General features: G+C 50.2%; 1 protein-coding gene across 1 annotated transcript in view; it reads left to right on the top strand.

Moving 5' to 3' along the window:
* The first annotated feature begins 11,688 nt into the window (after window positions 1-11,688).
* The window catches only part of LOC136651646 (mitogen-activated protein kinase kinase kinase 3-like), a 91,824-nt gene continuing 91,760 nt past the window's right edge, over window positions 11,689-11,752 (top strand). Inside the window, exon 1 of the mRNA XM_066628230.1 lies at window positions 11,689-11,741. The gene's annotated coding sequence lies outside the window, so the exon portion shown is untranslated. The remainder of the gene's footprint in view (window positions 11,742-11,752) is intronic.

Genomic DNA, 11,752 nt, shown 5'->3' with positions numbered 1-11,752 from the left:
CTGGCAGTCTGTTGGACTTTGCTGCGAGCAGTTCGGAGGACCTGCAGGTTGCGCTCACTGGGACAGACCTTGTATGCTGCTTGAGCTCTCCTCTTTTCCTCAATGACTGGTGTCAACTCCTCAGAGTGGGCTTCAAACCAGTCTGCCGCCTTGTTGGTCTTCTTGCCGAATATGGACAAGGCGGTGTTGTAAACGGTATTCTTGAAATGTTCCCATCTGTTGGATGCGTTTGCGTCGGCCGGGCCTGGAAGAGATTCCTCAAGCGCTTGTGCAAATTCCTCCACTTTTCTCTGATCCCGGGTCTTGCTGGTATCAATGCGAGGTCTTCCTTCCTTTTTCGTGTGATACAGTCGCTTTGTTTGCAGTTTCACTCTGCTGCACACCAGGGAGTGGTCAGTGTCGCAGGCAGCACCATGATAACTGCGTGTGATCTTGATGCTGGGAAGGCTGGAGCGTCTGGTGAGGATCAGGTCGAGCTGGTGCCAGTGCTTTGATCTTGGATGTCTCCAAGAGACTCTATGTTGGGGCTTTGTGTTGAAGAATGTGTTGCTGACACAGAGACCGTGATGACAGCAAAACTCTAGCAGGCGTTGGCCATTTTCGTTCATCCTCCCAGTGCCAAACTGACCTAAGCAAGTGGGCCATGAACTGTTATCAGCACCAACTCTAGCATTGAAATCGCCGAGGATGAACAATGGCTCTTTTACAGGGATTTTCTTGACAGTGGTGGCCAGGTCATCATAGAATTTGTCTTTGGCTTCTGCTGGAGACGACAGAGTCGGTGCATAAGCACTGATGAGAGTGATAGGTCCTGCTGATGACTGGAGCTGCAGGGACAAAATTCTTTCACTTCCCACAGTAGGTGGGATGATGGATTTCAGCAGGGTATTTCTGACCGCAAAGCCAACGCCATGTTCCCTGGTTTCGTTTGGTGGTTTTCCCTGCCAGAAAAATGAGAAATTTCTCTCCTTGACAGATCCGGAATCTGGCAGCCTAGTCTCTTGAAGGGCGACGATGTCCATCTGCAGTCTGCTCAGCTCCATGTCGATGACAGCTGTTTTGCGTGCGTCGTCTATTTCTTGCAGGTCATCAGAGAAGCCAGGTGTCATTGTCCTAACGTTCCAGGTGCCCAGCTTTAGGGCAGTAGTTTTCTGTTTTCTGTTGCATGGTGCAGAGTTGTCGATCCGCTTGTCGGTTTTCACCCTAAACCCCACGCACCCCATGAGGTTAACGGACCGTGGCGAGGCAACACCTTACTGGCTGGGGACTGCCCAGCTTAAGGCGGGCGGTAGCTGCCCAATGAGATGCAATGATCTCTCCCACCGTCGGAAGCAGCCCCTGGCGTCATGCTCTACGCCAATCGAGCAAAGACTTATAACCGGTAAACTGCTGCTTCCCGTGTTGTGCCGACGCCGTATGGCGAAGTTGGAGTGTCCTCTCCAGTGCGCGAAGCCTGGGTAAAGAAGGTATGGAGGATAGGCTGTTACCCATGCAGCAAATCCCCCCTCTCCACGTCGCTGGAATGGTCCAATGGAAAGGCAGAAGCCAATACGGTTGGTTCCAGCGGCGTCGCAGGAGTTGCCAGAACGTGACTGTGTTCAGCCATGAACTGCCTAAGGGACTCCGGCTCCTGATTTTGCCTCGAGGTTGACTCCTGAAGCCTTTTCCAGAACTGGATGTAGCCACAAGGCAGTGGAGGTTTGGGATCAGAGTTTCCTTCTCTTAGATGAGCTGCCTTCCTAGGCTGACGAGTCCCATCTACCCGGTGGCTGTTTAGTCGCCTCTTACGACAAGTACAGCCAAACTGAGGGCCTATTCTTGGCCCCCAGCCCCCAGGGGTAAGATCACTCACAACAGGAGAGGAAACTGAACGCTTTCCACATGCGCTGCCTCCAACGCATTCTCGGCATCACCTGGCAGGACAAAGTTCCAAACAACACAGTCCTGGAACGTGCTGGAATCCCTAGCATGTATGCACTGCTGAAACAGAGACGCCTGCGTTGGCTCGGTCATGTCGTGAGAATGGATGATGGCCGGATCCCAAAGGATCTCCTCTATGGAGAACTCGTGCAAGGAAAGCGCCTTACAGGTAGACCACAGCTGCGATACAAGGACATCTGCAAGAGGGATCTGAAGGCCTTAGGAGTGGACCTCAACAAGTGGGAAACCCTGGCCTCTGAGTGGCCCACTTGGAGGCAGGCTGTGCAGCATGGCCTTTCCCAGTTTGAAGAGATACTTGGCCAACAGTCTGAGGCTAAGAGGCAAAGAAGGAAGGCCCATAGCCAGGGAGACAGGCCAGGGACAGACTGCACTTGCTCCCAGTGTGGAAGGGATTGTCACTCCCGAATTGGCCTTTTCAGCCACACTAGACACTGTTCCAGAACCACCTTTCAGAGCGCGATACCATAGTCTTTCGAGACTGAAGGTTGCCAACACACCCATGCATTCATGCTGCACCTGTGTGCAATATCAGGGCAATCTTCTGCTCCTCCCCCGCAGCCCAAAGTTTGGGCCTGAAAAGGGTGGAGAGGGGGAGTTGTTAGCGTGAGCCTGCAGTATGGAGGCACTGGGGGTGCTTTGGTGGCACAGGGACCAAAAAAACCTTGTTGGCTTTGAGGTGGGGCTCCAGGAACCTCAGCAATGCAGCAGAAAAGATAGGGTGCTGCAATGTCAATGTCAGGGTGATCCCCATGACAAGCCCTGCAGCTCCAAGGTACCCCCTGGAAAAGATCTTAGGATGGCTAGGGCTCGATCCCCAGAAAGCAGTGGCACACTTGCCATGGCAAGTGGCATTGTAGAACTCTGCACTAACAGCACTTAGAATGTTGGAAGGCTTGGGAAAAAGGCCCCCCTCTCTCCTTCTTTTCAATGTGTCTAGAGATCTAGGTATATTGTGGGCTACATCTCCCCTGTTGCAATCTGGTGGGGAAGTAAAGTGGGAAAGGTTGAAGGTTCCTCCTTTTCTTTTGCAAGAAGCAGGCAAGGGAACCCACAGCCCTTTAATAACCCAGCCAGCCCCACAAAATTAAGGATGTGCAATGCTTATGGCCCCATCCCTTGCTTCCCAACTAATTCCTTAATCACAGGAATCACATGATTAATTAATAGCAGGGGAATGGTTAGTCCAGCAGTTTTCAAGCAGTGTGCCAAGTTATATTCATGTGCTGTGAAAGGTTCACAAATGCAGGAATTTGGAGTACAGCACTTGAAAAATCACTGAAAAACTCTTCTGGGTTCTACAGCCCTGTTTCTAGGGCTGTAGTAATGAATTGGTCTGTTCCTCTTTGTCTGCTGGCAGAGCTCTATAGTCTGTCAATAGTGGAGGAAGAGCTATGGACAAATTGTTACTGCAGACAGTTGCCCTAGGCTGCAAAACCTGGATGAGCCTCCCCAAAGCCAGAAGTGACATCAAAGGAGGCAAAGGCCATAGAGAAGACCATAGCGGTCTGTGTGCCTGTAATGGAAGATCAGAAGATCATCAGGTGGATAATGTGGTGTTGACAGCGATTCCATGTTTTGACAGCTGTTTGACAGCTCTGGGAAGAGCAGCGCTGGCTCCACAGCTGTAATCAGTCAAGGCCAATGGAGACTCTGATGGACACCTGAGCTTCATTTGACCTTGATGGGACTTTGAATGGACATGGACTGAAGAGATGGCTCACCTGAGCCTAATTTGGACTTAACAAGGGGCTAACAAGGTAGCTCACAGGTGAGCTGCATTTTGGATTATGAGACATCCAAGGATAAAAGGCAGCTTCAGAAGGAGACAGAATGACCCTGACCCAGAGGGAGACACTACCTGGCCAGAGGGACCCCAGACCAGACCAACCTGACCAATGCCTATGGGAGAAGGGGACTGCCAGGACCCTGCTGGAGGACACAGAAGAGAGGACTGCCAGGACCCTGCTGGAGGAGACACCCAGCTGGAGAGGACACTGCTGGAGAGGAGAGACTCTGCTGCAGAAGACTGGACTGTGCTTTGGAGACTGGATTGGACTTGGACTGGAGGCTTTGGACCTTTACCCACTGAGTTAAGTGGAGTTTGGGGGAGGGAAAGCCTCTGGACAAGAAGACTTGCAGGAGTGTCTGTGTTTGTAGCAATAAATTCTTGTTAATTGCTCAACTGATAAGGAGTTCTGTTCATTTCTTTGCATACCACAGCTGTTGTTCTTGGAAAAGGAGGGTATTAATTAGCCAAAAAGTGGGCGTTAGAAGGGAGTTGGAATATTTGAATGGGACAGTGCCATGAAGTTGAAAAGATGTTGAAAATTGCTGGGTTACAGCACAATCCTATGTGTGTCAAATCAGAAAAAAGTCCCATTGAGTTCAATGGGGCTGATGCTCAGGAAAGCATGCATAGGATTGCAGCCCTAGTCTTAACCACCCGTCTACACAAGCATACTTGTGATGAAAAAAACCAACACAATTAAAAACATGGGCCTGGATGCAAGGGGAGGAGCCAGGATGTGTGTTTGCCGTAATCACATCTTTATTGGATAGAGCAATTGTCTAAACCAGCCCAGTTGGATCTGCTGCCGTCATCGCATGTAGTTTGGGCCTAAAAGGAAAAGTGAAAGGACTTGGCCTGCATTTCCTTTCCAGTGTCCGTTGACTGCACAGACGCAGCTTATGGGACCAGTTTTTAGGTTCATATTAAACAGCCTCAATGAAAACGAAGATCATCTAAACAAACCCCCTCCACTTAAAAAATAAAACAATTCTGCAGGAAATTTGCAGTTTTTCCTTTGCAAATAGGGTGATGGGGGGGAAAGCAGTGAGCCGCGGGGGCGGAAAAAATCACAGGAACAATCAAAAGCTGGGCCGCTTACGCACCATGTCGATTACAGGCCAGCTCCTATGGAAAGTGGCCGGGTTGCTCAACAGACAGCAAGCATAAATCTCTTATCTTGGAAGCCATATGTGTTCACTTCCTCATTGGTGGCAAAATAAGACCCACTGCAGTTTGGAAACAAGAGGGGGAAAGTGGTCAGCAGCAGACAGCACCGGCAACACTGAATGCACTGGGGACTGGACTGAAGAGCAGAGTTTATTTGTGTGCAACAAAGAAGGAAAAGAGCTGGGAGGAGGGAAAATGCAGCTGCAAAACAATCAGACATTCACCATCTAGATGCACAGAGCTTTAATTGCATTAACGATGTACATGAATAGTATGAACCACATTTCCCAGTGCAGCAGTCAAATCTGGTGAGGTGCAGGGGAAGGAAGAAGCATTGTTGAACACAGACCAGGAGGCAGCAGGAACTGGAGTCTCTCTTGCTGGGAGGGGGGAAGGGCTGGCTGGGGGGTGAGCCTCCAAATTCTCTAAGCAGGCAGCCACCTTCTCAATGGCTATCTGTTGAAGGGGTGCTGCAAAGTAAGTGGGGATCCAAGCTGAGTTCCAGGTGCAATGGTGCCTCTGGAGCTCTGCCCAGGCTGTAGGGAGGGAGGTCTCCATGGCCTGGACTGAGAATGTCCTTCCTTTCTAGCAATAGAAGAACCATCAGTGGTGACAGTCAGGAAAAGACTTTGCCCCTGGGCTGGGTGGGAGCAGAGCTCAGTGTTTGGAGATTAGGAGAGTGTCTTTATAACTTACATTTAGCATTCCTATTGTCCCCTTTGAGTGTTCAAAGTGCTTCATTATCTCTGTATCCTGAGGATCCAGGTGGGCCACCATTATTATTCCATATATTTCAAAACAGGGAGAGGATATCTTATTTCATTTTAAAAATTTACATCCTGGTTTATCTTTAGAAAATAGAAGCAGCTTGCATACAAAATCATCAAGACACAGAATTATTAAAATGCAAGGACGTAAACGTAGGGAAAGAACCCACCATTCTGGATGGCAAACCATCCATAAAAATGTACATCTGTGGAAGAGAAGCAGAGAACGAGGCCTCATTAAACTAGCAATGATTGATCAGCACAACTGAAAATAGGTCAGACAACACCTGCAAACCCCAAAGGCCTTCTTCAAGACCCATCATTGTGTCTGGGACACAGAGGCCCTCCCTGAGAACAGTATTCCATAAAGCTGGTGCCACTCCAGAGGAGACCCTGCTCCTAAAGAACACCTTCTAGACCTTAGCCAGGAAGCGTACATAGAGCAGGGTCTCAAGTGCTGAACAAACTGCCCAAGGGAGAGTTATGGACGAAGGCACCAATGTCCCAAACCATTCAGGAACCAGCACCTTGAACTGAGCCCAGAAACTGACAACCAGAGCAGAACAAACCAATATGAAACAGTAACTGGCTGCACTTTATTTGCACCAGCAGCTTAGCACAATCTGCCAGCAAAAACAGTGGCCTTCCCCCTCCTTTTAAATTAACCAACCCAAGGAAGAGGACATGATCCTGAGAGGAGGAAGCTTGTAGGTTCAAGTCAAGTATTGATCATTCATCTAGGCATGCACACATTACCCCTGGGGGTTGGGGATAAGAATAGGCCCTCAGTTTGGCTGTACTTGTCATAAGAGGCGACTAAACAGCCACCGGGTAGATGGGACTCGTCAGCCTGGGAAGGCAGCTCATCTGAGAGAAGGAAAACTCTGATCCCAAACCTCCACTGCCTTGAGGCTACATCCAATTATGGAAAAGGCTTCAGGAGTCAACCTTGAGGCAAAATCCGGAGCTGGAGTCCCTGAGGCAGTTCGTGGCTGAACACAGTCACGTTCTGGCAACTCCTGTGACCAACTGTATTGGCTTCTGCCTTTCCATTGGACCATTTCAGCGACATGGAGAGGGGGGATTTGCTGCATGGGTAACAGCCTATCCTCCATACCTACTTTACCCAGGCTTTGCGCACTGGAGAGGACACTCTGTTCCAGAACCACCATTCAGAGCATGACACCATAGTCTTCCGAGACTGAAGGATGCCAACAGCACACATTACCACCTGTTTACATGGTTGGTAACAACAGAAGCACACAAGAGAAGTCCCTGCCCCAAACTAGTATACAATCTCAACTTTGTCAAAGCACTTTTCATACGTTATTTAAGAAGCCAATCATATCCTCCACCCCTTGCGGATGCAACTGTACCAGAAAGGCTTGTATTGCATCCTGCAAGGGGAGGATTGATATGGAAGCACGAGACAGGCAGTGGCATAGCTAGAAGGGGCGCAAAGCACTAAGTTGACTACTCATGTGCTCCATCCTGCATTTGCCTCCATTTTGCTCCCAACCGCTGGAATGGCTCTGAAGGGGAGGGGGATGGGCTGCTTGCACGCTGTAGTGAGGCTCCCTGCAAAACTTATTGCTTTGCACCCCTTCTAGCTAAGCCACTGGAGAGAGGTAAGGTACCCTTGCCTCTGGGTAAGCCTCCTGGTTGCCAATAGGTCACCTTGGACCTGGGCCAGTTCAAGAGTTGGCACAAATCCAAGGAAAAGGGGCACGCTAGGAGGTGAGGAGAGGAATAGAATACTGGCACAAGTTGTGTGCCCCAAGACACACTCCCTCCCACCTCGGTCACGCCATGAGCCCTCCTCTGTTCCACATGGTTGTGTTATTACACAAGGTTAATAAAACAACATTTTTAGTAGGTGACTGGAGAGAATGTTTTTATTATCTTTCATTATTTCATTATTAGATGTGCAGAAAATAGGCCAATTATTATAAACAGAATGTGCATGTGACAATATAATACTATGTAATATTTCCTCTGGTCATCTGAGTTTGCTGCTTTCCATTCTTTAACTGATCCAAAGCATTTAATTGTTCTCAGATGGTAAATGCCTTCCATTTATGAATTGATTTATCCATAGTTAGCTATAGTGCTACATCCAGATTACACTCTGCATTAAGAGTGTACTGTTTTCATTAATACTGTACAGGGACTCTCAAACTTATTAGCACGGGACCCACTTTTAAGAATGACAATTGGTCATGACGCACTGGAAGTGATGTCATTAACCTGGAAGTGATGTCATTGCCAGAAGTGACATCATCAAGCAGGAAAATTTTTAACACTCCCCACATGACAAAATCAAATCAATCAAGTAAATTAAAATTTTATAACAAGTATAAGTTTAAGAATTTATTTAAAATAATGAAGACCCTCCCAACCAGTTGCTGATCTGTTGAAAAAAAATTCCCCAAACATCCCAAAGGCTGCAATCCTATCCACCCCTACCTGGGAGTAAGCCCCATTGACTATCATTGTTAATAGTGTATACATAATAGCTTGTTAAAAGTATATATCTGTAACATTCCCCCAAATGTAGTCACAAGCCATGGTAGCATCAAGTTTAATATATTAAAAATAAAATACACATTGAAATGAAAGTGAACCCACACAAAATAGATTTGCAACCCACCTAGTGGGTCCCAACTCACAGTCTGAGAAATGCTGTTGTGTTAATTACTATGTTAGGAGTGGAGGACGGGAGTCAATCACCAATCATGATTGATCTGAATGTGTGTTATCGCAAGGTATGCCTCTGTTTTCCAGACTGTTTTCCAGTCTGTTTTCCAGACTCACAAAGAGAGTCTGGTCCAACAAGAAGCTGACGGAACATACCAAGATCCAGGTCTACAGAGCTTGCCTCCTGAGTACACTTCTGTACTGCAGCGAGTCATGGACTCTTCGCTCACAACAGGAGAGGAAACTGAGCGCTTTCCACATGCGCTGCCTCCGACGCATCCTCGGCATCACCTGGCAGGACAAAGTTCCAAACAACACAGTCCTGGAACGTGCTGGAATCCCTAGCATGTATTCACTGCTGAAACAGAGACGCCTGCGTTGGCTTGGTCATGTCGTGAGAATGGATGATGGCCGGATCCCAAAGGATCTCCTCTATGGAGAACTCCTGCAAGGAAAGCGCCCTACAGGTAGACCACAGCTGCGATACAAGGACATCTGCAAGAGGGATCTGAAGGCCTTAGCGATGGACCTCAACAAGTGGGAAACCCTGGCCTCTGAGCGGCCCGCTTGGAGGCAGGCTGTGCAGCATGGCCTTTCCCAGTTTGAAGAGACACTTTGCCAACAGTCTGAGGCTAAGAGGCAAAGAAGGAAGGCCCATAGCCAGGGAGACAGACCAGGGACAGACTGCACTTGCTCCCAGTGTGGAAGGGATTGTCACTCCCGGATTGGCCTTTTCAGCCACACTAGACGCTGTGCCAGAACCACCTTTCAGAGCGCGATACCATAGTCTTTCGAGACTGAAGGTTGCCAATACAGTTGCCTCTGTTTTGTGCCCACCACCCAGAATGGCTCTGAAGGGAGGCGGAAGGCTGCTTTCATGCTACCATGAGGCTCCCTGCAAAACTTGGTGCTTTGCACCCTCTCTAGCTATGCCGCTGCTTGTAGGGTTGCCAGCTGTCTTTTGGCAGGGCTCCTGTACCCTTAACAGCAGCTTGGCAGGCAAAGATCCTCCACACACAGCTTTGTTTTCCTTTTCTTGTACAAAGAATGAAGGGAGTGGAAAAGCCTCCCCTGGGGAATCTCCACCAGTTGTATGCCTGGTCATGTTGGCAACCTTCAGTCTCGAAAGACTCTGGTATCGCGCTCTGAAAGGTGGTTCTGGAACAGCGTCTAGTGTGGCTGAAAAGGCCGATTCGGGAGTGACAATCCCTTCCACACTGGGAGCAAGTGCAGTCTGTCCCTGGTCTGTCTCCCTGGCTATGGGCCTTCCTTCTTTGCCTCTTTGCCTCAGACTGTTGGCCAAGTGTCTCTTCAAACTGGGAAAGGCCGTGCAGCACAGCCTGCCTCCAAGAGGGCCGCTCAGAGGCCAGGGTTTCCCACCTGTTGAGGTCCACTCCTAAGGCCTTCAGATCCCTCTTGCAGATGTCCTTGTATCACAGCTGTGGTCTACCTGTAGGGCGCTTTCCTTGCAGGAGTTCTCCATAGAGGAGATCCTTTGGGATCCGGCCATCATCCATTCTCACAACATGTCCAAGCCAACTCAGGCGTCTCTGTTTCAGCAGTGCGTACATGCTAGGGATTCCAGCACGTTCCAGGACTGTGTTGTTTGGAACTTTGTCCTGCTAGGTGATGCTGAGGATGCATCGGAGGCAGCACATGTGGAAAGCGTTCACAAAACCCCATGGTTGTACTGGCAACCAATTTTTCCTCCTGTCAGCTGTTCTGGCTCTGGCTGAACCCAAGGTGAGCAGAGGTTTGTGCTGCATCAGCTGAGTCCACCAGCACTCAATGTCCATCAAGAATGTTCCTGTCTTATTTATGTGGCTAGCTGTGTTGCAACACCTGTGTAGGTAGGATGCCCTGCAAACAATGTGAAGTTCAAAGAGCTCCTTGTTATGTTTGGGTGGTTCGCTCAGCAACACTCCATGGTGCAGGCAAGACTCCTGCTATGTAGACACAAGATGGGACTAGACTAACAATCAGTGGTGTCACTAGGGGGGTGTGAACCACAGAGGGTGACACGCACAGGGAGTGACGCCACTGCTGGCCAAAATTTCTGAAATCTTGGTACTTTTGAATAATACCATCATGTTATATATAATTCGATGTGTAATTTCATGCAGACTGTAATGAAACGCACTGTGTTAAAATATCTCTATTCTATCAGAAGTTATAGCCAAAAAACCAGTGGGGTGGGGCACAGCAAAGTAATTTTGTATCCTATCTACAGGACAAAAGTAAATGTGGGATAAAACCAACACAACCAACAGGGCTTCCAAACCCCCTAGTCCTGGGAATGGACGCTGAGCGAGTATCCCCCTATCACCTTCCCCAGATCACTGGTTTCAAGCCCAATCCTATGCATCTCTCCTCAGAAGTAAGTCCCATTATAGTTAATGCTTACTCCTAGGCGAGTGTGGATAGGATGGCAGGCTGCCTCCATCAAAGAATGATTGTGCCCTTGTGGGAGGGAGTAGTGGTGTAGTAGCTGGAGGGGGTGCAAAGCACTAAGGGCCCAATCCTAGCCAACTTGCAGCTGCGTCAATGGGACTTGCGCTGCATCCTGTGCTGGGAGGGTAGTGATGGAGGCCTCCACAAGGTAAGGAAACCTTGGCGCCCTCACCTGGGGCTGCATTGCAGCTGCACCAATGCTGGAGAGTTGGCTAGGGATTGGGCCCTCGGTTTTGCAGGGAGCCTCACCGCAGCGTGCAAGCGGTCTCTTCCCTTTGGAGCCATTCGGGGGGGAGGGGTAAAGCGGAGGCGTGCGCCTGGCTCTGAAGGGGAGGGCCACTGCACGCCAAGGTGTGGCTCCTCGCAAAACTTAGTGCTTTGCACCCCTTCTAGCTACGCCACTGGGGGGAGGGGAGAACAGAAGGTGCTTAAATCAGGTTGAAGGCTGTGCTTGACCCATCTCCGCTTTGAAGACCCAGCAGCGGTGCCGCGACCCACCCTCCGCGCGGGCTCACCTGCGAGGCGGTCCAGGCTGCGCTCTCTGCCCGCTGCCCATTGGGCGGCGCTGCCTCTGCCGTCATCCCTTCCTGGAGCTCCGATCCCTGCCCTCCCCGAGCGCCGCGCCGCAGCTGTGCGTGGAAAGTTGGGCTGCCCTTCCCCGGGCTGCGGGGCTCGATCCTCCCTCGCGGGCCAGGTCCGGACCAGCCCCCGCCCGCCCGGCAGCTCTTCCGCTGCGCGATCGCACCGCTCTGCGCTTGGAGGGGACTGGGGGCGCGCGCAGATCTGCCTTGCGGACTGAGGGGGGGCTGCCTTAGGAGATCCGGGGGGGGCAGCTGCCCCTGCTCTTCCCCCTTGGAAGCAGGGGGGAGCTCGCTCGCAGGGATGAAATTGACGCGGCGCAGGAACTGAAGAGTTCGGCAACACAAAAGGTAAGGGGACT

Source organism: Tiliqua scincoides, chromosome 5, assembly GCF_035046505.1.
Source record: "Tiliqua scincoides isolate rTilSci1 chromosome 5, rTilSci1.hap2, whole genome shotgun sequence".
Taxonomy (NCBI): Eukaryota; Metazoa; Chordata; class Lepidosauria; order Squamata; family Scincidae; genus Tiliqua; species Tiliqua scincoides.
The sequence above is the reverse complement of the archived record's forward strand: the minus strand, read 5'-3'. Positions and strand labels throughout refer to the sequence as shown.